Here is a 25,030-nt window from a genome sequence, read left to right on the forward strand (position 1 = left end):
GAATTTGAGAACCAAGGTCATTGATTAGAAATATGAAAGTTGTTTCCACTCTATGCCCCTTGTATAGCATATATCTTCTCACTTTCTTCATTTTCTTTGAGCTTTCCATCTATGTCTTGCCCCTGGTATCGGTTGTAGCTTTTCTAGACAATCTTCTTATTCTTGAAATAATTTTATCAATTCTTCACACTCTTTAGAGGGTAATGTATTTTCAATCGGCATTCACTGAATCAAAGTTTCAGTGCCAGTGTTTATCATTTCAATTTCATCTTTGAAAGGTTGGGATTGGCGCTCCTCCTCTCGTTCAAGTAATTGCTGTGACTCAAGTGGAGTTTCGTCAATTTTGTCCTCATTTGAGGAGGGAGTCTTATTTTAAGATCAGAAGCACACTTAAGAAACAGACACAAGTGAACTTTTTGGAACTGACTGAAATTTTATTTAAAGAAAAGCTATTACATCAGACGACCTATCCTGAACAGGCTCAGGATTCACAACTCTAAATAAGAAAGGGAAACAGAAGATAACTTGCCTGGACTAGGCATTGACCTTTAACTGTAAGACCGGACTCAACAATTATACTGACCATGATGACTGACTCAACATAAAATAGTAAGTGACTAAAACTTTAACTGCTGCAACTGTTTGGCGTTGAAGGCTCGGCGAAGGCTGGTTCGTTCTGAACATCATCATGGCTGATACTTTCAATTTTGGACAATGATGACTGATTCGCATAGGGAAATGCCCCTAGCTCAAGGATTCTGAGAGTGAACTTTGAAGGACTTAGCAAAATAATCTTGAAAAAGGTAGCCCCTAGAGGAGGAACAGACCAGGGGTACAAGCAAGATTGGATTATCTGGACCAGGCATGATCAGATCATGAGAACGCATAATCGAAAGATTGTGAGATTCTGCATCTGCCAGTTAGGGGATGGCATGAAGATACGATCGAATCGTATGACAGAAGAACGAAAGGCGCACGATCAAAAGATTAGATGAGATAGCATAAGATTGCTTTCAACGGATAGATCATGAATGACTAATCCTATGAGATCTTTGGAAATGATGGGATTTATATCCTAACCCAAAGGGAATTTTTTTTTTTCACATTTTATCAGTGTTACCTGAAGGCATCAACCTTAATCCTAATCTATCGGAGTGGAGAGAGAATCTCGACTCATGACTTTGTTCGTGTATATAAGGACCGATCGTGACCATTGGAAGATGGACCACGGCCTAATCTAGACACCAATGGGTAGGATATCCTAAACTAGGCTCACACACGTGATGCACATGTGTTCGTATACTACATGCATGTGTAGGTTAATCTAGGGGTAAGGCCAAGAGTTCCCTTAGCGCGAATCCCTGCTCGATATACTGTACCAGTGTCCGGCGTATCAGTACGTGAACAAGAGATCCGTTTACGTACCATAAAGGTACTAGGCTAAGGGTGGAATGCTTCTCTAGCACAGAGGCACCAGGTGATGAAATCCCAGTCAACCATGCTAGATAACACTCCGGGTTCCTAAAATAGGACGTGTGTGCACGTGAGATGCAAGAGTTTAGATGCAAGTGATGTAAGTGTGTGCAATATGTTTGCGCAATCTATGATGCCCTCAGGTTTTGTTAGGTTAAGTTCGAGTAAAATGTGATGAGAAAATAAAACAAGACAAACTAATCTAACAAGTATAGAGTTTTTATAAGCCAGTTAAATTAAATTCAAATGAATTATCTTTTGAAATTTTAATGAAGTTAGGTGGTCCCCAGCAGAGTCGCCAGACTGTGGTACCCTGATCCCGCGAGAGGGGTGTGGGGAGCGAGCCGCCGCTCTCTCTCTCTTGGTCTCTCGTATCCACGCGATTGGCGTGTGCATTTTATTATTGGTTTGAATTAATCTTTCCTGTGAACTTGGGATCACTAAGGCAATCCGAATTCCACACGAAAGAGACTGACAGAGTCGCCACCTAGATGTGGGATCTAGGACCCGTAATTAACCAGAAATCTAGACTCGCTACCTGGTTACGAGAATGGAAGGTATGGGGAGTTATCCACCACATGCACCATTCTTGCCCGATAATCGGTCTTCGATTCCAAAAGCTAACTCTTTTAAATTTATTTTAAATGGCTCATTCAACTCTATGTTAATGTGCGAACTAAGTGACATGCATCCTATGATCTAATTTCAATGTGAATCCTAAATGTGTATCTTGATTTATTAATTTGTCTGGATTCAATCTAAGTGAAAGTTCTCCTAAAATTCTAATTTCATGGAAAGTCCTAAGTGATTTGATTAAGCATTTACAAGAAAATTAATATACAAAACACCACAATTTGTTTGTGGTGCCGACTCGCGGGTGGTATGCCATCAGACATCCAAGCTGCCTACGTACCCAAGCCTCACTGGGATCAGAGTCGACGTAGTTCGGTGCACCTAAGCTAAGCTACATATGCCTAACTCAACTAGGACACCGATCTAGACGGGATTGACTGTTTCAACAGTTTTAAGAGAAGTTATTTAATTCAAGTTGAGGATTTTATTATCTTAGGATTTCATCAAAGATGCTATATGATCCTATCTAAATGCAAGTTGTCCCTTAGACTAATGCAGGTTAGCCTACATCCTAGTTTACTAGGCTTGTCCTAGGGAAAAACTGGATGACTAGTGTAACTTGACCTATGGCACGGTTGCTATACATAGCAAGCGTCCGTGATGAGGCTGGACTCCTGACTCTAGGACTCCCTAAAACCTAGGACTCCCTAAAACTTAGGACACGACACGACACGACACCAGTGTTCCTAAATTGGGCTCTAAGGGTTCCTAAAGGAATTTTGAATCCACCGGCTCTTGGGAATCTCGAATTCTTTTGGGTTTGTGGAAACTTTTAGAGTTTTCTTGAAGCTTTTATTATCTGAAGGTATTTAGTGTGTTTGGTAGCTTTTAAAGTTGTTTATTTAGAAGGTTTTAGTTTCATTTGAAATTTTTAGTGGTCTTTTGGTTAATGGCTTTTAACGGATTTTTATCAGTGGATTTTAAATGGGTGAATTTTAGTTTTGTTAATTTTAGGTTGGATGTACTTTAGATTAATGTCTTTCGATTTTGGTTTGGAAAATGACGTTAACACAACCAAGTTTTGACAATTGCACAAATTCGACAAACCATTGACCATTAAAAGATCTGACAAATGCAGCCCACTAAAACTGTCGTAACTCTTTAACCGCTTGGCCAAATTCAACGTACAAACATGCGTTGGAAAGATCTTTTATAGGGCTACAACTTTGTAGTTCTCCATTGTTTGTAAATCTGTGATTTAGAGGTTCGAATTTGTGTTGCAAACAAAAGGACAGCAACATTAAACTGGAAATGCCTAAAGGTGTGCCGCAACCATTTTGGACTTAACTTTTTAACCGCTCGCTGTCTGATCTAGCACGAATACTCGTTGGAAACGGCACGAAAATATCTACTACTTTGTAGTTAACCATTTCCCACGATTCTGTTGTTTAGAGGTCGAAAAATCTGTTTAAAGTCTAACAGCTAGCACTATGACGGGAATGATATTGGCACCCCCATGTTTTCTTTTGATAGTTCTTATTTTTTTAGTGATTAAAAGACGGTGAATATGAAAAATGGCTTGAATGGGCCTGAGATTAGATTCAAATGGGATGTTTGAAAAAGGGGTTGTTTTTATCTACTTGGCAAGGTGGGGTATGGATATTGGGTTCTTGAGATTGAGTGGGGGCTGTTGTTATCAAATTGGAGTGGGGGCTGTTGTTATCAATTGAAAGATGGAGGTTTTGTAAGCCAAATTAAATGGGTTTTGATAATTCATGTAAAATTCAAGTTTTCTTTCTTGTAAATGTTCAAAATTTTTAATGAATTGTTTTTCCAAAAGAAATCTAAATTCCCTAACAAGCCAATGATTTCAACATCCCATCGCAAATAGGTTCTAATGACCCTAACACATTAATTATATTTAGCATAAGTGAGAACATGACCAAGGCCAAACTAGTACAAAATTAAACATGACATCAACCAAAATATACGCAAAACAACACTCAATCCTACAAATATAGAAAAGAAAATAAAATTCCAAAAGACATACCTTTTTGTAGACGATATTCCATGCAAACTTATGGAGAAGAGGGATTTGGTCTAGAGAGAGGGCTTGAATTTTCTAAGAGAGGGGTTCTCTCCTCTTTTCTTTTTTTTTTCCTTCTTTTCTTTGGTGAGATGAGAGGGTATTTATAGGAGAATGGGATAGGAGGTTAGGTGAGGTTAGGTGAGGTTAGGTAAGGTTAGGTGAGGTTAGGTGATGTTAGGTGAGGTTAGGTGAGGTTTGGATGGTTATGATGGGAGGAGAGGTTAGGTGAGGTTAGGTGAGGTTTGAATGGTTAGGATGAGAGGAGAGGTTAGGTGGTTTTGGATGGTTAGACCCAGGTCATGATCTGCCATTGATCTAACGATTTACGGAAATCGGGTCTCGGAATGGAATCAGGGTCCGGGCTATGAAGTGACCCTAGCTTATTTTGTCCCGATTGATGATCCGTAAAGTCAGATCAAGATATTAATGACCTAAAACATATAAATCAATGATAGAGGGGGTTCTCACATGGATTTAACACACTAATTTATTTGTTGATTAAAACAAAACAAAATGGGGTGTCTACAGCTTCCTCCTCCTTCTCAAGCAAGACTCTCTTTGTTTTATACTTTAGGTTAAATCCCTAACTCTAATCCTAACCATCTATGTGGCATCTTCCTTTCCTTAGGTGATCTCCACCCTTGATCTACTTCCTCCACAAACATTCCATTTTAGAAACCCTAAAACCCTAAAGTGTTCTAGCTAATCTAGACCCTACACCTCATCTCCTTGATCCAATGGCTATGCTTGTGGCTTGTAAAGGAAGCAACACTCATTTTATTAAAATACCCCTAGGACAAGGTGATTTTACCCTATTGCCATTATGCCCTACTTGCTTTTATTTCCATCAATGAGCACCCTCACTTGGTTGTTTTCAACCCCCTCTTTCGTAATAAAGAGAGATAACACCAATACTACCCTGCTTCGATAGCCGCGCTAACCTGCTCCGAATTTTTACACCGATTGACCAATGGGCCGACATGGGCGCACCCTCATTTTGCATCGAACGAGGGGAATGATATGAGCACAGCCAGTTTTGATGATGGCACACACTCGCCCGTCTTGTTCTCCATTTTTCGCCCGATTGCCCTGAAATTTTGCAGGGGGATTCCCGAGAATACTAACAACCTCTTGGGGGATTTGTACCCATAAATGTGCACAACCCGATGCCCAGAGCACGAGCCTTCTTCTCATTTTGGGGCCACCCCTCAGGAATTTCGAGATTAATTTCGGGACATCTGGGGACTCGAAATTCGGGAATTCTATTGGATATTCAATTTTGGGGACTTTAGGGCCTTGTCAAAATGGGGTGTCTACAGATGCCCCTCTTTGGCAGAGTGCGCTTGTCGCACGAAAGCCAAAGCCGAGCAGACAGCACATTTTGACTGGCCCAAGATTTCAAACGGAAGGGATGCAAGGGGGGGACGAGATGGATCGACGAGACAGATTCTCATCGAGAGGGAATGATAAGATGAATTGACGAGACAGATTCTCGAAAAGAAAACTGAGATGGACTCTCAAGGGGTAGTGAGACAGACTCTCACAAATTGCAGAATGGAATAATTAGACAGCCTCTAATTAAGTCACTCAGGGATTTGGAGATTATAAAGCGGAATGATTAGACAGCATCATGATCAAACCTGAATTAGGATCTGAGAAGACAGCATCTTGATAGATGAACAAATCGGAATGATTAGACAGCATCATGATCAAACCTGAATTAGGATCTGAGAAGACAGCATCTTGACAGATGAACAAAGCGGAATGATTAGACAGCATCATGATCAAACCTGAATTGGGATCTGAGAAGACAGCATCTGTGGACCCCGATCCGGAGAGGACGAGTGCGGCGAGGGACGCGAGGTCCCCACAGCAATCCTCTAAGATCTCCACGATGTGAAGGAGAGCTCTGCCAAGGAACTCTCGAAACGGATGCCACCCTCACAGCATAGCACGAGTGGCGATATAAAAAAAAAGGGATATGTCTTGATCCGGAACCGGGGTTCGAAACCGAGACATACCTATAATAACTCAGAGTCGCCATCCATGGACATGCCATGGAACCCTAAAATCAAATCCTCTGTGCAATGGATAACCAGAAATATATATGGGTTCGTGCCTGATTACGAATGGGGAAGGTCTAAAGAGCACCCCCAATTCGCCCAAGTGCAAGCACCTGGTCTCTTATGCCATTTTCATTAACTCCAAAGAAGTTTGGGTAAAAATCATATGAAATGGGAACAATCCTCAGGAATCGTCTACCTAAGCATGCATTTCCTGAGAATGAAGAAATAAACACATAAAATGAAAATGTGTCACCTAAGCAAAGCTAGGTTATGGGTGACATGCCTAACTCTAATGCAAGACTGGACTCGGACCAGAATGGCCATCCATCCTAGCTGCACTACGTATCCCGGCCTCGGGAAGAATCGGAGCCCACGTAGTTCGATGCCCTATTCAAAATTATGATGCCTAAGACACCTAGACCTCTATCCTAGACTCGATCTAAAAGACCGGACTAGTTATTAAAGCTTCTTGAACTATTATTTAAATTCCAATGAATGGTGGATTTTAGGACATCCTATATGCCCTAACTAAATGCAGATTGATTAGCCTTAAGCTAATGCAGGTGGTTCCTACAATCCTATGTGTAACTAGGCCGTGCAACCTAATGAAAACCACGGGATGACTATATGCCTAGTCTAGCCATCGGTTCGACTAAATGTCTAACCGATCGACTCGAGGCCTCCTAACTCTAGGGACACTCACACGACAGGACATACCATATCAATACAAATCAAGACAAACTCCTAACTCTAGAACACAACCTAAACAGCTAGGACATACTCCTAACTCTAGAGGAAGATCTTTTTGAAAATGGTTTGAATATTTTTGTAACTTTGAAAGATTTAAAATTTTTATTTTTAAAGGTTTGGCTGGACTTGGGATGTGGATCCCAAGCTGCACTACGTACCTCGTGGAAGAGGATCAAGCCAACGTAGTTCGAAACAAACTCTCCTAATTACTGATTCTAAAACACTCAACACTTTAGGCTTTTTAAGGTTTTTCAGTTGTTTTTCATATTTTTAAAGTTTTTCAAAAGTTTTTAAAGTAAAGAGTTTTCACCCTTTTGGTCAAAGACCTAAGGGAAAACACAAAGCAAAACCCTAGGACCAAACCTTAGGGCAAATAGGGGAAACCCCTAAACAAGGCAAACTAGACTATCGATGACAACAAAAATGATCTATGATCTCAAAAAGCAAAGCTATAATGAGACTGGGCTAGTCTCCAAAGAAGAAGAAATGACAACAAGACTATGGAGAAACTCCTTACTAACAGCACTCAAGAAGACAAATGAGCCACAGGCTCTCTAATACTACAACTTAAAGGAGGAATGAGTCAAAGACTCCCAAATAACACCAACGGAAGAACCAACGAGTCAAAGACTCCCTGGTAATATCACAAAAGAACAAATGAGTCAAAGACTCTCTAATGATACTGTAGACACCCCATTTTGTTTTGTTTTAATCAACAAATAAATTAGTGTGTTAAATCCATGTGAGAACCCCCTCTATCATTGATTTATATGTTTTAGGTCATTAATATCTTGATCTGACTTTACGGATCATCAATCGGGACAAAATAAGCTAGGGTCACTTCATAGCCCGGACCCTGATTCCATTCCGAGACCCGATTTCCGTAAATCGTTAGATCAATGGCAGATCATGACCTAGGTCTAACCATCCAAAACCACCTAACCTCTCCTCTCATCCTAACCATTCAAACCTCACCTAACCTCACCTAACCTCTCCTCCCATCATAACCATCCAAACCTCACCTAACCTCACCTAACCTCACCTAACATCACCTAACCTCACCTAACCTTACCTAACCTCACCTAACCTCACCTAACCTCCTATCCCATTCTCCTATAAATACCCTCTCATCTCACCAAAGAAAAAGGAGGGAAAAAAAAGAAAAGAGGAGAGAACCCCTCTCTTAGAAAATTCAAGCCCTCTCTCTAGACCAAATCCCTCTTCTCCATAAGTTTGCATGGAATATCGTCTACAAAAAGGTATGTCTTTTGGAATTTTATTTTCTTTTCTATATTTGTAGGATTGAGTGTTGTTTTGCGTATATTTTGGTTGATGTCATGTTTAATTTTGTACTAGTTTGGCCTTGGTCATGTTCTCACTTATGCTAAATATGATTAATGTGTTAGGGTCATTAGAACCTATTTGCAATGGGATGTTGAAATCATTGGCTTGTTAGGGAATTTAAATTTCTTTTGGGAAAACAATTCATTAAAAATTTTGAACATTTACAAGAAAGAAAACTTGAATTTTACATGAATTATCAAAACCCATTTAATTTGGCTTACAAAACCTCCATCTTTCAATTGATAACAACAGCCCCCACTCCAATTTGATAACAACAGCCCCCACTCAATCTCAAGAACCCAATATCCATACCCCACCTTGCCAAGTAGATAAAAACAACCCCTTTTTCAAACATCCCATTCGAATCTAATCTCAGGCCCATTCAAGCCATTTTTCATATTCACCGTCTTTTAATCACTAAAAAAATAAGAACTATCAAAAGAAAACATGGGGGTGCCAATATCATTCCCGTCATAGTGCTAGCTGTTAGACTTTAAACAGATTTTTCGACCTCTAAACAACAGAATCGTGGGAAATGGTTAACTACAAAGTCGTAGATATTTTCGTGCCGTTTCCAACGAGTATTCGTGCTAGATCAGACAGCGAGCGGTTAAAAAGTTAAGTCCAAAATGGTTGCGGCACACCTTTAGGCATTTCCAGTTTAATGTTGCTGTCCTTTTGTTTGCAACACAAATTCGAACCTCTAAATCACAGATTTACAAACAATGGAGAACTACAAAGTTGTAGCCCTATAAAAGATCTTTCCAACGCATGTTTGTACGTTGAATTTGGCCAAGCGGTTAAAGAGTTACGACAGTTTTAGTGGGCTGCATTTGTCAGATCTTTTAATGGTCAATGGTTTGTCGAATTTGTGCAATTGTCAAAACTTGGTTGTGTTAACGTCATTTTCCAAACCAAAATCGAAAGACATTAATCTAAAGTACATCCAACCTAAAATTAACAAAACTAAAATTCACCCATTTAAAATCCACTGATAAAAATCCGTTAAAAGCCATTAACCAAAAGACCACTAAAAATTTCAAATGAAACTAAAACCTTCTAAATAAACAACTTTAAAAGCTACCAAACACACTAAATACCTTCAGATAATAAAAGCTTCAAGAAAACTCTAAAAGTTTCCACAAACCCAAAAGAATTCGAGATTCCCAAGAGCCGGTGGATTCAAAATTCCTTTAGGAACCCTTAGAGCCCAATTTAGGAACACTGGTGTCGTGTCGTGTCGTGTCCTAAGTTTTAGGGAGTCTTAGGTTTTAGGGAGTCCTAGAGTCAGGAGTCCAGCCTCATCACGGACGTTTGCTATGTATAGCAACCGTGCCATAGGTTTAGTTACACTAGTCACCCGATCTTTTCCATAGGACAAGCCTAGTAAACTAGGATGTAGGCTAACCTGCATTAGTCTAAGGGACAACTTGCATTTAGATAAGAATCATATAGCATCTTCGATGAAATCCTAAGATAATAAAATCTTCAACTTGAATTAAATAACTTCTCCTAAAACTGTTGAAACAGTCAATCCCGTCTAGGTCGGTGTCTTAGTTGAGTTAGGCATATGTAACTTAGCTTAGGTGCACCGAACTACGTCGACTCTGATCCCAGTGAGGCTTGGGTACGTAGGCAGCTTGGATGTCTGACGGCATACCACCCGCGAGTCGGCACCACAACAAATTGTGGTGTTTTATATATTAATTTTCTTGTAAATGCTTAATTAAATCACTTAGGATTTTCCATGAAATTAGAATTCTAGGAGAACTGTCACTTAGATTGAATCCAGACAAATTAATAAATCAAGATACACATCTAGGATTCACATTGAAATTAGATTCTAGGATGCATGTCACTTAGTTCGCACATTAACATAGAGTTGAATGAGCCATTTAAAATAAATTTAAAAGAGTTAGCTTTTGGAATCGAAGACCGATTATCGGGCAGGAATGGTGCATGTGGCGGATAACTCCCCATACCTTCCATTCTCGTAACCAGGTAGCGAGTCTAGATTTCTGGTTAATTACGGGTCCTAGATCCCACATCTAGGTGGCGACTCTGTCAGTCTCTTTCGTGTGGAATTCGGATTGCCTTAGTGATCCCAAGTTCACAGGAAAGATTAATTCAAATCAACATTAAAATGCACACGCCAATCGCGTGGTTACGAGAGACCAAAAGAGAGAGCGCGTGGCGGCTCGCGCCCCGCCCCTCTCGCGGGATCCGGGTACCACAGTCTGGCGACTCTGCTGGGGACCACCTAACTTCATTAAAATTTCAAAAGATAATTCATTTGAATTCAATTTAACTGGCTCATAAAAACTCTATACTTGTTAGATTAGTTTGTCTTGTTTTATTTTCTCATCACATTTTACTCGAACTTAACCTAACAAAACCTGAGGGCATCATAGATTGCGCAAACATATTGCACACACTTACATCACTTGCATCTAAACTCTTGCATCTCACGTGCACACACGTCCTATTTTAGGAACCCGGAGTGTTATCTAGCATGGTTGACTGGGATTTCATCACCTGGTGCCTCTGTGCTAGAGAAGCATTCCACCCTTAGCCTAGTACCTTTATGGTACGTAAACGGATCTCTTGTTCACGTACTGATACGCCGGACACTGGTACAGTATATCGAACAGGGATTCGCGCTAAGGGAACTCTTGGCCTTACCCCTAGATTAACCCACACATGCATGTAGTATACGAACACATGTGCATCATGTGTGTGAGCCTAGTTTAGGATATCCTACCCATTGGTGTCTAGATTAGGCCGTGGTCCATCTTCCAATGGTCACGATCGGTCCTTAGATACACGAACAAAGTCATGAGTCGAGATTCTCTCTCCACTCCGATAGATTAGGATTAGGGTTGATGCCTTCAGGTAACACTGATAAAATGTGAAAAAAAAAAAAAAAATTTCCCTTTGGGTTAGGATATAAATCCCATAATTTTCAAAGATCTCATAGGATTAGTCATTCATGATCTATCCGTTGAAAGCAATCTTATGCTATCTCATCTAATCTTTTGATCGTGCGTCTTTCGTTCTTCTGTCATACGATTCGATCGTATCTTCATGCCATCCCCTAACTGGCAGATGCAGAATCTCACAATCTTTCGATTATGCGTTCTCATGATCTGATCATGCCTGGTCCAGATAATCCAATCTTGCTTGTACCCCTGGTCTGTTCCTCCTCTAGGGGCTACCTTTTTCAAGATTATTTTGCTAAGTCCTTCAGAGTTCACTCTCAGAATCATTGAGCTAGGGGCATTTCCCTATGCGAATCAATCATCATTGTCCAAAATTGAAAGTATCAGCCATGATGATGTTCAGAACGAACCAGCCTTCGCCGAGCCTTCAACGCCAAACAGTTGCAGCAGTTAAAGTTTTAGTCACTTACTATTTTATGTTGAGTCAGTCATCATGGTCAGTATAATTGTTGAGTCCGGTCTTACAGTTAAAGGTCAATGCCTAGTCCAGGCAAGTTATCTTCTGTTTCTCTTTCTTATTTAGAGTTGTGAATCGTGAGCATGTTCAGGATAGGTCGTCTGATGTAATAGCTTTTCTTTAAATAAAATTTCAGTCAGTTCCAAAAAGTTCACTTGTGTCTGTTCTTAAGTGTGCTTCTGATCTTAAAATAAGACTCCCTCCTCAAATGAGGACAAAATTGACGAAACTCCACTTGAGTCACAGCAATTACTTGAACGAGAGGAGGAGCGCCAATCCCAACCTTTCAAAGATGAAATTGAAATGATAAACACTGGCACTGAAACTTTGATTCAGTGAATGCCGATTGAAAATACATTACCCTCTAAAGAGTGTGAAGAATTGATAAAATTATTTCAAGAATAAGAAGATTGTCTAGAAAAGCTACAACCGATACCAGGGGCAAGACATAGATGGAAAGCTCAAAGAAAATGAAGAAAGTGAGAAGATATATGCTATACAAGGGGCATAGAGTGGAAACAACTTTCATATTTCCAATCAATGACCTTGGTTCTCAAATTCATAAAGCCAACAAATTCAAGATGAAAAGTTCAAAAGCAAACAATGAAAAGTGATCATCAGATATCGAGAGTACGAATCCATAGATGGAGGATGTCAAAGAACAAGTTTCGCTCTATGAAAGTCAAAAGCACGTATTAGAATCTTGAAAGAAGAAGATCCATTATCTCTTACCTGGAAATGCCGTCAAACTCCGCGAAAAAAAAAACAAAAGAGAAAAAAAAAATAATCAGTACCAGAGGGACTCTAGTAACCTAGATCGATTCCCAATCTGAACATCGAAAGGCCTCCTTTGGCCGATTAAATCCCAAAATCAAAACCCAATGTCAAAAGAATACCAATTTGCAAACCCTTCGAGCCTAAATCAAATTTTCTTGAAAACCCATCAAACTCGGGGCATTCGCCCCGAACTACGCAAGACCTGATCCCTACACTGGGGTACGTAGGCAGCTCGGTTAAACCGAGTTCGGTCGATTCAAAAAAAAAAGAAAAAAAAAGAAGGACAAGTTCCAAAAGAAGAGAAACCAATTATTCCAGAAAGAAAAGAAAAAAGAAAAATCAATTAACCTTCAAACAATTTATTTTCAAACTAGGGGCATTTGCCCTGAACTACACACGTCCTAATTCCTACATGGGGATATGGAGGCAACCTGTTCACAGGTTTGGTCGAAATCTTTGTTGAGCCTTAAGCCATTCTTTGTAAAGCCCTATCCTACCTATAAAGTCCCTCCGGTGTTCAGATTTAATGATCTAGGTCCCGAAACACAAAAAGAAAAAAAAAGAACGGAGTTTGAAGATCTGCTAGACTGAAAACCTGAAAGGGCGGTCTAGGCAAAATTTAAGATCATTTCCCTGCTAAGTTGAAAACCCGAAAGGGCAGCTTAGCTAAGGGGATAGCCTGCTGGATCGAAAACCTAGAAAGGTGGTTCAGGCAAAAGTTAAGGCTAGCGCGGTCCGCCAAGTTAAAAACCCTGAAGAGGTGACTTGGTCACGGTAAGAGAATCAGTATAAGAAGGCAACAGCCGGTATCAAGACTGAAGATCAACTGAAGTTCAAGCAAATTCAAGTGATATCCTCAAAACTGGGGGCATTGAAGCTAAGCAATCTTAGGGGTCGTAATTAAATTCTTGAGGCATTACTGTTTCGAGGAAGAAGTCCGGTGTTTACCAATTGAAAAACTATTCCTTGAAAGGATAGACTTACCAAACAAAACATTAACTAAGTCAGAAGCATCACTATGTTTGTCAGTATAGTCAGTCAATCTTTATTATTCTAAGTTCACTCCTCCAGGGCTGCTCAATCCTTTGAGTAGTGCCTTTCATCTAAGTTTTCTCTTTAGAAAGAGTCAATTGTCGTTCCTATGTCCAAATGATGTAACTGTCTTGGTGAAGGAGGCCAGGCCTAGGCAGCTCCCTGCAATTATACCTGAAAGAGCTCGAGAATTTAGTCAAACAACTTCATTTCAAAGAAGATCAGCTCAGAAAAATTCAGAAGTAGAAACATCAGAAAGCCCAGCTTCCGTAAAAAGATCATACCCCAGGAAGGCACCTTAAGCTTGGAAGAACCTCAGATGCAATGGTGGTTGAGCCAATTTCTCAGAAAGATGAACCATTCAAATTCATAATTCCCTTCCGGTTAGTTATCCTGGTCAAGAAATGTTTATCTAAACACCTGTCAAGAAGCAGATCCCGCTTTTCCATGTTAATATCCAAGAGAGTCGTTGTTCTAAATTACCAATCTCAAATGTCTTGTTCAAGGTTTCAGTTATCAAAATCCCCAGAAGACAAGACCAGCAGTCTCTTTGAGAAAAATCTTGTTGAAGTTTCATAAAAATGTTCCTAATCCATTCTTGCTAGTAATGGTTCTTCGTTCCAAAGGTTTGCCGTTTCATCATTCGTCAAAGTCCTAGTTTCCAACATCTTTGTCGGGCACGATCCATAATATCCCCGATTTCATTGAGTTCAAAAAAATAAAAAATTCATCAAATCCAATCTTACGTCAAATTCAAGTTCATGGAAAATCTCTAAATTCTTCGAGCCCGTTTGTGAACGGTACCTCTTTTCTCGAGCCCATTTGCAAATGGCCTCGTCTTCTCCTTGAGCCCGTTTATGAACGGTGCCTCATCTCTCGAGTCCATTTGTGAATGGTTTCGTCTTCTCCTTGAGCCCATTTGTGAACGGTGCCTCATTTTCTGAGTTCATTTATGAATGGTCTCATGTCCTCCTTGAGCCCGTTTGTGGACGGTGCCTCATTTCTCAAAAAATCAAAAATTCATCAAATCCAATCCCCAATTCAAAAAATCCAATCCTACGTCAAATTCAAATTCATAAAAATCTCTAAATTTTTCATTGTTGAATTCATCAATCAAAGCTATCTTGTGTCGTCGAGCCCGTTTGTGAACGGTGCCTCATTTCTCGAGCCCATTTGTGAATGGTCTCGTCTTCTCCTTGAGCCCGTTTGCGGACGGTACCTCATTTCCCAAAAATAAAAATTCATCAAATCCAATCCCCGATTCAAACAAATCCAATCTTACGTCAAATTCAAGTTCATGAAAAATCTCATGTCCTCTTTGAGCCCTTCTGTGAAAGGTGCCTCATTTCTCGAGGCCGTTTGTGAATGGTCTCGTCTTCTCCTTGAGCCCGTTTGCGGACGGTACCTCATTTCCCAAAAATAAAAAATTCATCAAAACCAATCCCCGATTCAAACAAATCCAATCTTACGTCAAATTCAAGTTCATGAAAAATCTCATGCCCTCTTTGAGCCCGTTTGTGAACGGTGCCTCTTTTCTCGAGGCCATTTGGGGATGGTCTCGTCTTCTCCTTGAACCCGTTTGTGAACAGGTTTCTCATTCTCTGAGTCCATTTGTGAATGGTCTCATGTCCTCTTTGAGCCCGTTTGTGAACGGTGCCTCTTTTCTCGAGGCCATTTGTGAATGGTCTCATCTTCTCCTTGAGCCCGTTTGCGGACGGTACCTCATTTTCCAAAAATAAAAAAATTTATCAAATCCAAATCCTTAATTAAAAAATAAAAATAAAAATCCATTCCTACGTCAAATTCAAGTTCATAAAAAAATCCCTAAATTCTTCGAGCCCGTTTGTGAACGGTGCCTCATTTCTCGAGTCCATTTGTGAATGGTCTCGTCTTCTCTTCGAACCCGTTTGTGAACAGGTGTCTCATTCTCTGAGTCCATTTGTGAATGGTCTCATCTTCTCCTTGAGCCCGTTTGTGAACGGTGCCTCATTTTCTGAGTCCATTTGTGAATGGTCTCGTGTCCTCTTTGAGCCCGTTTGTGAACGGTGCCTCATTTCTCGAGTCCATTTGTGAATGGTCTTGTCTTCTCCTTGAGCCCGTTTGTGAACGGTGCCTCATTTCTCGAATCCATTTGTGAATGGTCTTGTCTTCTCCTTGAGCCCGTTTGTGAACGGTGCCTCATTTCTCGAATCCATTTGTGAATGGTCTCGTCTTCTCCTTGAGCCCGTTTGTGAACGGTGCCTCATTTCTCGAGTCCATTTGTGAATGGTCTCGTCTTCTCCTTGAGCCTGTTTGTGAATGGTGCCTCATTTCTCGAGTCCATTTGTGAATGGTCTTGTCTTATCCTTGAGCCCGTTTGTGAATGGTGCCTCTTTTCTCGAATCCATTTGTGAATGGTATCGTCCTCCTTGAGCCCGTTTGTGAACGGTGCCTCATTTCTCGAGTCCATTTGTGAATGGTCTTGTCTTCTCCTTGAGCCCGTTTGTGAACGGTGCCTCTTTTCTCGAATCCATTTGTGAATGGTATCGTCCTCCTTGAGCCCGTTTGTGAACGGTGCCTCATTTCTCGAGTCCATTTGTGAATGGTCTTGTCTTCTCCTTGAGCCCGTTTGTGAACGGTGCCTCTTTTCTCGAGTCCATTTGTGAATGGTTTTCTATCCTCCTTGAGGCCGTTTGTGAACGGTGCCTCATTATCCAAGTCCATTTGGGAATGCTTCTTATCCTCGTTGAACCCGCTTGTGAGCGGCGTCTCATCTCCTTCTAAAAACTGTTTGAGAGCGATCTTTGTCCTTTCCCTTCAGAATCCATTCGAAAATGATATCTCATTCTCTAATTGCCCGTTTGTGAACGGCGCCGCATCGAGTTTTTATTATTATTCAAGTTCTAGGGTTTCATCTAAGGTTTTGCATTATGTTAAGGTGCGTTGTGTCTAGAGAGTCCTTTGTCGATTAAAACTACGCAAAATGGTTCTGTCATTTTTAACTTTGGTATTCAATGACTACGTCATCTCTACCAAAGAGGGGCATCTGTAGACACCCCATTTTGTTTTGTTTTAATCAACAAATAAATTAGTGTGTTAAATCCATGTGAGAACCCCCTCTATCATTGATTTATATGTTTTAGGTCATTAATATCTTGATCTGACTTTACGGATCATCAATCGGGACAAAATAAGCTAGGGTCACTTCATAGCCCGGACCCTGATTCCATTCCGAGACCCGATTTCCGTAAATCGTTAGATCAATGGCAGATCATGACCTAGGTCTAACCATCCAAAACCACCTAACCTCTCCTCTCATCCTAACCATTCAAACCTCACCTAACCTCACCTAACCTCTCCTCCCATCATAACCATCCAAACCTCACCTAACCTCACCTAACCTCACCTAACATCACCTAACCTCACCTAACCTTACCTAACCTCACCTAACCTCACCTAACCTCCTATCCCATTCTCCTATAAATACCCTCTCATCTCACCAAAGAAAAAGGAGGGAAAAAAAAGAAAAGAGGAGAGAACCCCTCTCTTAGAAAATTCAAGCCCTCTCTCTAGACCAAATCCCTCTTCTCCATAAGTTTGCATGGAATATCGTCTACAAAAAGGTATGTCTTTTGGAATTTTATTTTCTTTTCTATATTTGTAGGATTGAGTGTTGTTTTGCGTATATTTTGGTTGATGTCATGTTTAATTTTGTACTAGTTTGGCCTTGGTCATGTTCTCACTTATGCTAAATATGATTAATGTGTTAGGGTCATTAGAACCTATTTGCAATGGGATGTTGAAATCATTGGCTTGTTAGGGAATTTAAATTTCTTTTGGGAAAACAATTCATTAAAAATTTTGAACATTTACAAGAAAGAAAACTTGAATTTTACATGAATTATCAAAACCCATTTAATTTGGCTTACAAAACCTCCATCTTTCAATTGATAACAACAGCCCCCACTCCAATTTGATAACAACAGCCCCCACTCAATCTCAAGAACCCAATATCCATACCCCACCTTGCCAAGTAGATAAAAACAACCCCTTTTTCAAACATCCCATTCGAATCTAATCTCAGGCCCATTCAAGCCATTTTTCATATTCACCGTCTTTTAATCACTAAAAAAATAAGAACTATCAAAAGAAAACATGGGGGTGCCAATATCATTCCCGTCATAGTGCTAGCTGTTAGACTTTAAACAGATTTTTCGACCTCTAAACAACAGAATCGTGGGAAATGGTTAACTACAAAGTCGTAGATATTTTCGTGCCGTTTCCAACGAGTATTCGTGCTAGATCAGACAGCGAGCGGTTAAAAAGTTAAGTCCAAAATGGTTGCGGCACACCTTTAGGCATTTCCAGTTTAATGTTGCTGTCCTTTTGTTTGCAACACAAATTCGAACCTCTAAATCACAGATTTACAAACAATGGAGAACTACAAAGTTGTAGCCCTATAAAAGATCTTTCCAACGCATGTTTGTACGTTGAATTTGGCCAAGCGGTTAAAGAGTTACGACAGTTTTAGTGGGCTGCATTTGTCAGATCTTTTAATGGTCAATGGTTTGTCGAATTTGTGCAATTGTCAAAACTTGGTTGTGTTAACGTCATTTTCCAAACCAAAATCGAAAGACATTAATCTAAAGTACATCCAACCTAAAATTAACAAAACTAAAATTCACCCATTTAAAATCCACTGATAAAAATCCGTTAAAAGCCATTAACCAAAAGACCACTAAAAATTTCAAATGAAACTAAAACCTTCTAAATAAACAACTTTAAAAGCTACCAAACACACTAAATACCTTCAGATAATAAAAGCTTCAAGAAAACTCTAAAAGTTTCCACAAACCCAAAAGAATTCGAGATTCCCAAGAGCCGGTGGATTCAAAATTCCTTTAGGAACCCTTAGAGCCCAATTTAGGAACACTGGTGTCGTGTCGTGTCGTGTCCTAAGTTTTAGGGAGTCTTAGGTTTTAGGGAGTCCTAGAGTCAGGAGTCCAGCCTCATCACGGACGTTTGCTATGTATAGCAACCGTGCCATAGGTTTAGTTACACTAGTCACCCGATCTTTTCCATAGGACAAGCCTAGTAAACTAGGATGTAGGCTAACCTGCATTAGTCTAAGGGACAACTTGCATTTAGATAAGAATCATATAGCATCTTCGATGAAATCCTAAGATAATAAAATCTTCAACTTGAATTAAATAACTTCTCCTAAAACTGTTGAAACAGTCAATCCCGTCTAGGTCGGTGTCTTAGTTGAGTTAGGCATATGTAACTTAGCTTAGGTGCACCGAACTACGTCGACTCTGATCCCAGTGAGGCTTGGGTACGTAGGCAGCTTGGATGTCTGACGGCATACCACCCGCGAGTCGGCACCACAACAAATTGTGGTGTTTTATATATTAATTTTCTTGTAAATGCTTAATTAAATCACTTAGGATTTTCCATGAAATTAGAATTCTAGGAGAACTGTCACTTAGATTGAATCCAGACAAATTAATAAATCAAGATACACATCTAGGATTCACATTGAAATTAGATTCTAGGATGCATGTCACTTAGTTCGCACATTAACATAGAGTTGAATGAGCCATTTAAAATAAATTTAAAAGAGTTAGCTTTTGGAATCGAAGACCGATTATCGGGCAGGAATGGTGCATGTGGCGGATAACTCCCCATACCTTCCATTCTCGTAACCAGGTAGCGAGTCTAGATTTCTGGTTAATTACGGGTCCTAGATCCCACATCTAGGTGGCGACTCTGTCAGTCTCTTTCGTGTGGAATTCGGATTGCCTTAGTGATCCCAAGTTCACAGGAAAGATTAATTCAAATCAACATTAAAATGCACACGCCAATCGCGTGGTTACGAGAGACCAAGAGAGAGCGCGCGGCGGCTCGCGCCCACACCCCTCTCGCGGGATCGGGTACCACAGATACCAACTAAGAAAACGAAGTGAGTCAAAGACTCTCGAAAAGAAATGGAAACACGAGTCAAAGACTCCAACAATACCAACTAAAAGATAAATGAGTCAAAGACTCTCTAAAAAAAAAGAAACACGAGTCAAAGACTCCACTAACACCAACTAAAGGATAAATGAGTCAAAGACTCTCTAAAAGAGATGAAAACACGAGTCAAAGACTCCACTAACACCAACTAAAGGATATATGAGTCAAAGACTCTCTAAAGGAAAAGAAAACACGAGTCAAAGACTCCACTGACAACAGCTAAAGACAGATGAGTCAAAAGACTCTCTAAAAGATATGGAAACGCGATCGAATCATATAATAGAAGATTGAAAATCTGTGATCAAGATGAGATGAGATAACATAAGATTGCTTTCAACGGATGGATCATGAATGACTAATCCTATGAGATCTTTGGAAATGAATGGGATTTACATCCTAACCCCAAAGGAAAAGTTTTTTAATCTTCACACATTTTATCAGTGTTACCTGAAGGCATCAACCCTAACCCTAATCTAGCGGAGTGGAGAAAGGATCTCGACTCATGACTTTGTTTGTGTACCTAGGACCGATCGTAGCCATTGGAAGATGGACTACGGCCTAATCTAGACACAAATGGGTAGGATATCCTAAACTAGGCTCACACACGTGATGCACATGTGTTCGTATACTACATGCATGTGTGGGTTAATCTAGGGGTAAGGCCAAGAGTTCCCTTAGCGCGAATCCATGTTCGATATACTGTACCAGTGTCCGGCGTATCAGTACGTGAACAAGAGATCCGTTTACGTACCATAAAGGTACTAGGCTAAGGGTGGAATGCTTCTCTAGCACAGAGGCACCAGGTGATGAAATCCCAGTCAACCATGCTAGATAACACTCCGGGTTCCTAAAATAGGACGTGTGTGCATGTGAGATGCAGGGGTTTAGATGCAAGTGATGTAAGTGTGTGCAATAAGTTCGCGCAATCTATGATGCCTTCAGGTTTTGTTAGATTAAGTTTGAGTAAATGTGATGAGAAAATAAAACATACAAACTAATCACAGCATCAGGATTTTACAAAGGAAATCAGTGATTCCTAAGGTTTCTATTTTGATAATTTAATGATTGAATATGTGATGGAATATTATGATCTGGAAATTTTTAAAACAATTTGATTTTAATTCAATTTACTCAAGGATTTTAAAAGGTTTCAATTCAGATTGTAGATTTACACATCAACATATAACAAATCTTTTCAGAACAAGATGAAATTTTTACAGTAACTTCTCCTTAATTATATAAGATTATAATAAAAATTTCATAGATTTTAAATGTGGTTTGCTATTAGTTTTTCAATGTTGAAAGTTTCTGTCTAGATTGTGAATTAACACAGTAACGTATAGCAAATCAATTCAAAACAATATGAAATTTCTATAGTATGTTTATTACAATAAGAAAGGATTACTGTAAAAGTTTCATAAATTTTAAAAATGATTTACTATTAATTTACGATTTTACAAATATCCATCCAGATTATGAATTAACAAAGAAACACATAGTAAATCAAATCCAAATCCGTTTAAACTTTATGAAAACATGTAATTCCAGTAGTAATTATCAAAAAAATATTTTCAGAAGTTTTCATTGCAATTTACTATTTTTATCAGATTTAATACAGCATGCATGATTTTACGTAAAAAATCATAAACAAATATCCAACAGAAACCAAAAATCTTGAAAAATTCACGGGAGATTAGATTAGATTTAATTTGCATCTCATCCAAATTTCACTTTTGAAAACATTATAGAGTTTTTGAAAATTGGTTTTTTCCAAAAATACCCCTAGAGTTAAATGAATTTTTAAACCCTTTAAATCAAATCAAGAATTCATAAAGAAATTCGTACTAATTCAAAATCTTACAATTATATTATGTTTAAATTTTCATTGATTTTGGATCTATGTTGACATCTTCTTAAATTCAATCTTTAGAATTTTACCCCTTTGAGGGTAAAGTTCAAAAGGTCAAATTACGGTCAAAACGAAGTCAAAATTCTTCGAAATTCCAGATTTCTACACTTTTTAATGTGCAAAACACTCAGAGATTGAAAAAAACATATTTTGAATAACAATAAGAAAAAATAAAAATAAATCACAAATTCTATCCTAGCATGCTTCTAGTTTAAGATATATGAAAGAGGGTTTTGGAATACCAACCTTGCTAGCTCTCCTTGTCTCTAGGGTAAGTAATCCTCGGATATACGCTTTGTCTTACCCTTTCAATTAGCAAAGAAAACCCCCAAAAAAAAAATGTTGCCGCCGATCCGTTCCGCCGTCTTTCACTTTCTCTTAGAGGGAAGGATTGGGAGGTGATTGGGAGAGATAATGGAAGAAGAATATAGGGAAAGGGATTGGAGGGAGTGATTGGAAGAGATAATGGAAGAGAAAAAGATAATGGAAGATAAATCTCTCCTTTTTTCTCTTTTTTTTTATGGATGGGAAGGAAGATATATATAGGGAGAGAAAGAGAGAGAGAGAGATGTGTTGGTGGAGAGCTCATCATGTTGTCCCTCTTAGTGGAGAATCCATCATCATTCTTCTTAGTGGAGGGCCCATCATGTTTCTTAGTGGAGAATCCATCATCATTCTTCTTAGTGGAGGGCCCATCATGTTTCTTAGTGGAGAATCCATCATTATTGTTCTTAGTGGAGGGCCCATCATGTTTCTTTAGTGGAGAATCCATCATTATTGTTCTTCATAAGAGGCCTCACAAGAGGCCCTACTGAGGCCCCACAATGTGGGCCCCACAACGCGGGCCCCACAACGTGGGCCCCACAATGTGGGCCCTCGGTTGATTCGAATTTTAAACAAATGTTTAATGCGGGCCCACCAAACGGGTCCAAATTCTCCCTCGCTTGGATTCTTATGAATAATCTCTCTCAACCTCTCACGGAAAAATGCGAAACATGGCGGAAATGATCGGATGGGGTTTCTCCCAAGCATAGCGAACTTGGGTCCGGTCAAAATGGGGTGTCTACAGATGCCCCTCTTTGGCAGAGCGTGTGTAACACGCGAATGGCAAAGCTGAACAGACGACACATTTTGACTGACCCGAAACCAAAACAAAGCAAATTTTTGGGTTTTCAGTTTTAAAACGATATTCACAAAGATAAAACTCTACTAACAATAGGGAGATAGTCTCTCACCGACTCTTAACTCGGCAACTAAGACATCTCAAAGAGATAGTCTCTCCCTAATACTCATGACTCGACTAATTAATAAAAAACGAACGAACGATTACAAAAACACAAACATTTTTTCTTTTTCTTTTTTTTATATATCAGGCTAAGCCAAAGTAAACATAACAATTGCTCCAAGAGCACCAACCAAAAAAACAAGTTAATCACTTCAATCACTCAAAGAGCTTCCATTTTCTTTTTTAATTTTTTAGAAACCACATTGCAATTTGTCCAAGACAAGTATAATTCGAAACACTCAAAGAGTTTTTTTTTTTTTTTTTTTTTTTTTTTTTTTTTTTAGAAACCTGCAAAAATAGGCCAAAGACCAATGTATCAAAACTCGTCCAAAACAAGTTCAAAATCAAACACTCAAAGAATTAAATTTTTTTTTTTTTTTAAAATCATGCCGATCAGTCAAAGACTCGACCAATTACTAGGGTAATCGAATATTCGAGCTAAACTCAAACTTCTAATACCCGAGGCGAGACTAAGTCTCAAGCCTAGCGATAGTTATACAGATCATTGCTGAAAATAAATCTGTGTAACTACCGAGTAACTCTGACTCCTCTCTTTCAAGGTAGCGAATCACTCCGGATCACGCGGTTCTGCTAAACAGTTACACGTAAATCCAAATTCGTAGGTCCTGCTAAACAGTCCCCTACAAACCTCTTCGCAGATACACATGACTCCTAACACGTTAGGAAGCTGCACATTGCGGAACGATGATTAGGTAAGTTACCACTTGACATTACATTACTAATCATCTGGGTACTAAATACCCGAGGCGAGACTGAGTCTCAAGCCTAGCGTTAGTTATACAGATCATTGATGAAAATAAATCTGTTTAACTATCCGAGTAATTCTGACTCCTCTCTTTCAAGGTAGCGAATCACTCCGGATCATGCGGTTCTGCTAAACAGTTCCACATAAACCCAAATTCGTAGGTCCTGCTAAACAGTCCCCTACAAACCTCTTCGCAGATATACATGACTCCTAACACGTTAGGAAGCTGCACATTGCGGAACGATGATTAGGTAAGTCACTACTTAACATTACAATACTAATCATCAGGGTCCTAAATACCCGGGAGAAGGAAGAAAAGATCAATCCTTGTAACACAGGATCAGAAATTTTCCACAATTAAAACCTTTAAAAAGACCAAGCCGTGTAACACGAGTTCGGTAATTTTTCCTTGTAAAACATCTTTGAAAACAGGTTAAAGGAACCACCAGATAGTGCAACACTAAATCCGATGATTTCTTATTCTATTAAAACACTCTTCAAAACACTTTGAAGAAAAGACCAGACCATGTAACACATATTCTGGTAACCTCTATCTTTATTAAGAAACTCCTCAGAACAAAAGAAGAAAGACCAGATCATGAAACACGGAATCTGCTAATTTCTATCTTTATTAAAAATCTTTCAAAATTCGAGTATCTTGAAAGAATTTTTGAAGGTCAAACCCTTTTTTTTTTTTTTTTTTTTTTTTTTTTAAAACGCAAAGCATTTTACTGAAATTTAAAAATCTCTGGAGTGAATTCTAGACTCCACTGGGATAAAGATTTTTCAAAGAAATTCAACTCCAAAGAAAAATACCCTGACTAAGAAGCTCAATATAAAGAGTGTTCGAACTTCTCTAGTCTCTATTTTATACAAAAATTTATTTCAAATCTCAATGATTACTTGACATCTTTTATGACATAAGTCATAAAAGATGCCCCTAGTATGATTACTTCCATGAAAAAATTCATTAGAGAGCAACAAAAAAAGGAATGGGCCAAAGGCTGAACATTTGAGATTACAACAAATTTTTTTTGATAAACACCTGGGTTTACAAGGTTTTTCATAGGCACCAGAAACTTGTTATGCTCAAAATTTTCTCATCTCTGCCATCTGCTGATACCGGAACTGAGCTAAAAGCTTGTCGATCTCTGAACACTGCTCTGCTTTACATTATCCACATGAACTGCAAATTTTCTACTTCTCTGAGTCTCTAAGTCTTTATCACCCCGGCTTTGGGAAGAATACTGACTAAACAGGACTCTGGAAATTGACTTTGATTCGACAACAAACTGAGTTTGACAGACAATGACCAAAGACTTTGACGAGTTTTAAACAAGACTTTAAAAGAGAATGAATCTGCTTCTTAAATTGATAAACATTTTTTTTTTAAAAAAAATGGTGAAAGTCCACCACTCTTTAGAGTTTTTTTTTTTTTTTTTTAAATACCATGTTTAAAGATGTTTCAACCTCTTTTCAAGATCTCCATCATGGTTATTATCCCTTCAGATTACTT

At 39.1% G+C, this 25,030-nt stretch overlaps 1 long non-coding RNA gene across 1 annotated transcript; it reads right to left on the reverse strand.

The window, feature by feature from the left end:
- Window positions 1-413: 413 nt before the first annotated feature.
- On the reverse strand, window positions 414-4,621 carry LOC143854710 (uncharacterized). The gene is made up of 2 exons (XR_013237577.1): window positions 4,097-4,621; window positions 414-913 (listed from the first exon to the last, which is right to left on the reverse strand). It is a non-coding gene; the product is annotated as an uncharacterized LOC143854710 (long non-coding RNA).
- Between the last annotated feature and the right edge of the window lie 20,409 nt (window positions 4,622-25,030).

Source organism: Tasmannia lanceolata, unplaced genomic scaffold (genome assembly GCF_043159265.1).
Source record: "Tasmannia lanceolata isolate RefF3 unplaced genomic scaffold, GAP_Taslan_0.1 ptg000020l, whole genome shotgun sequence".
Classification (NCBI taxonomy): domain Eukaryota; kingdom Viridiplantae; phylum Streptophyta; class Magnoliopsida; order Canellales; family Winteraceae; genus Tasmannia; species Tasmannia lanceolata.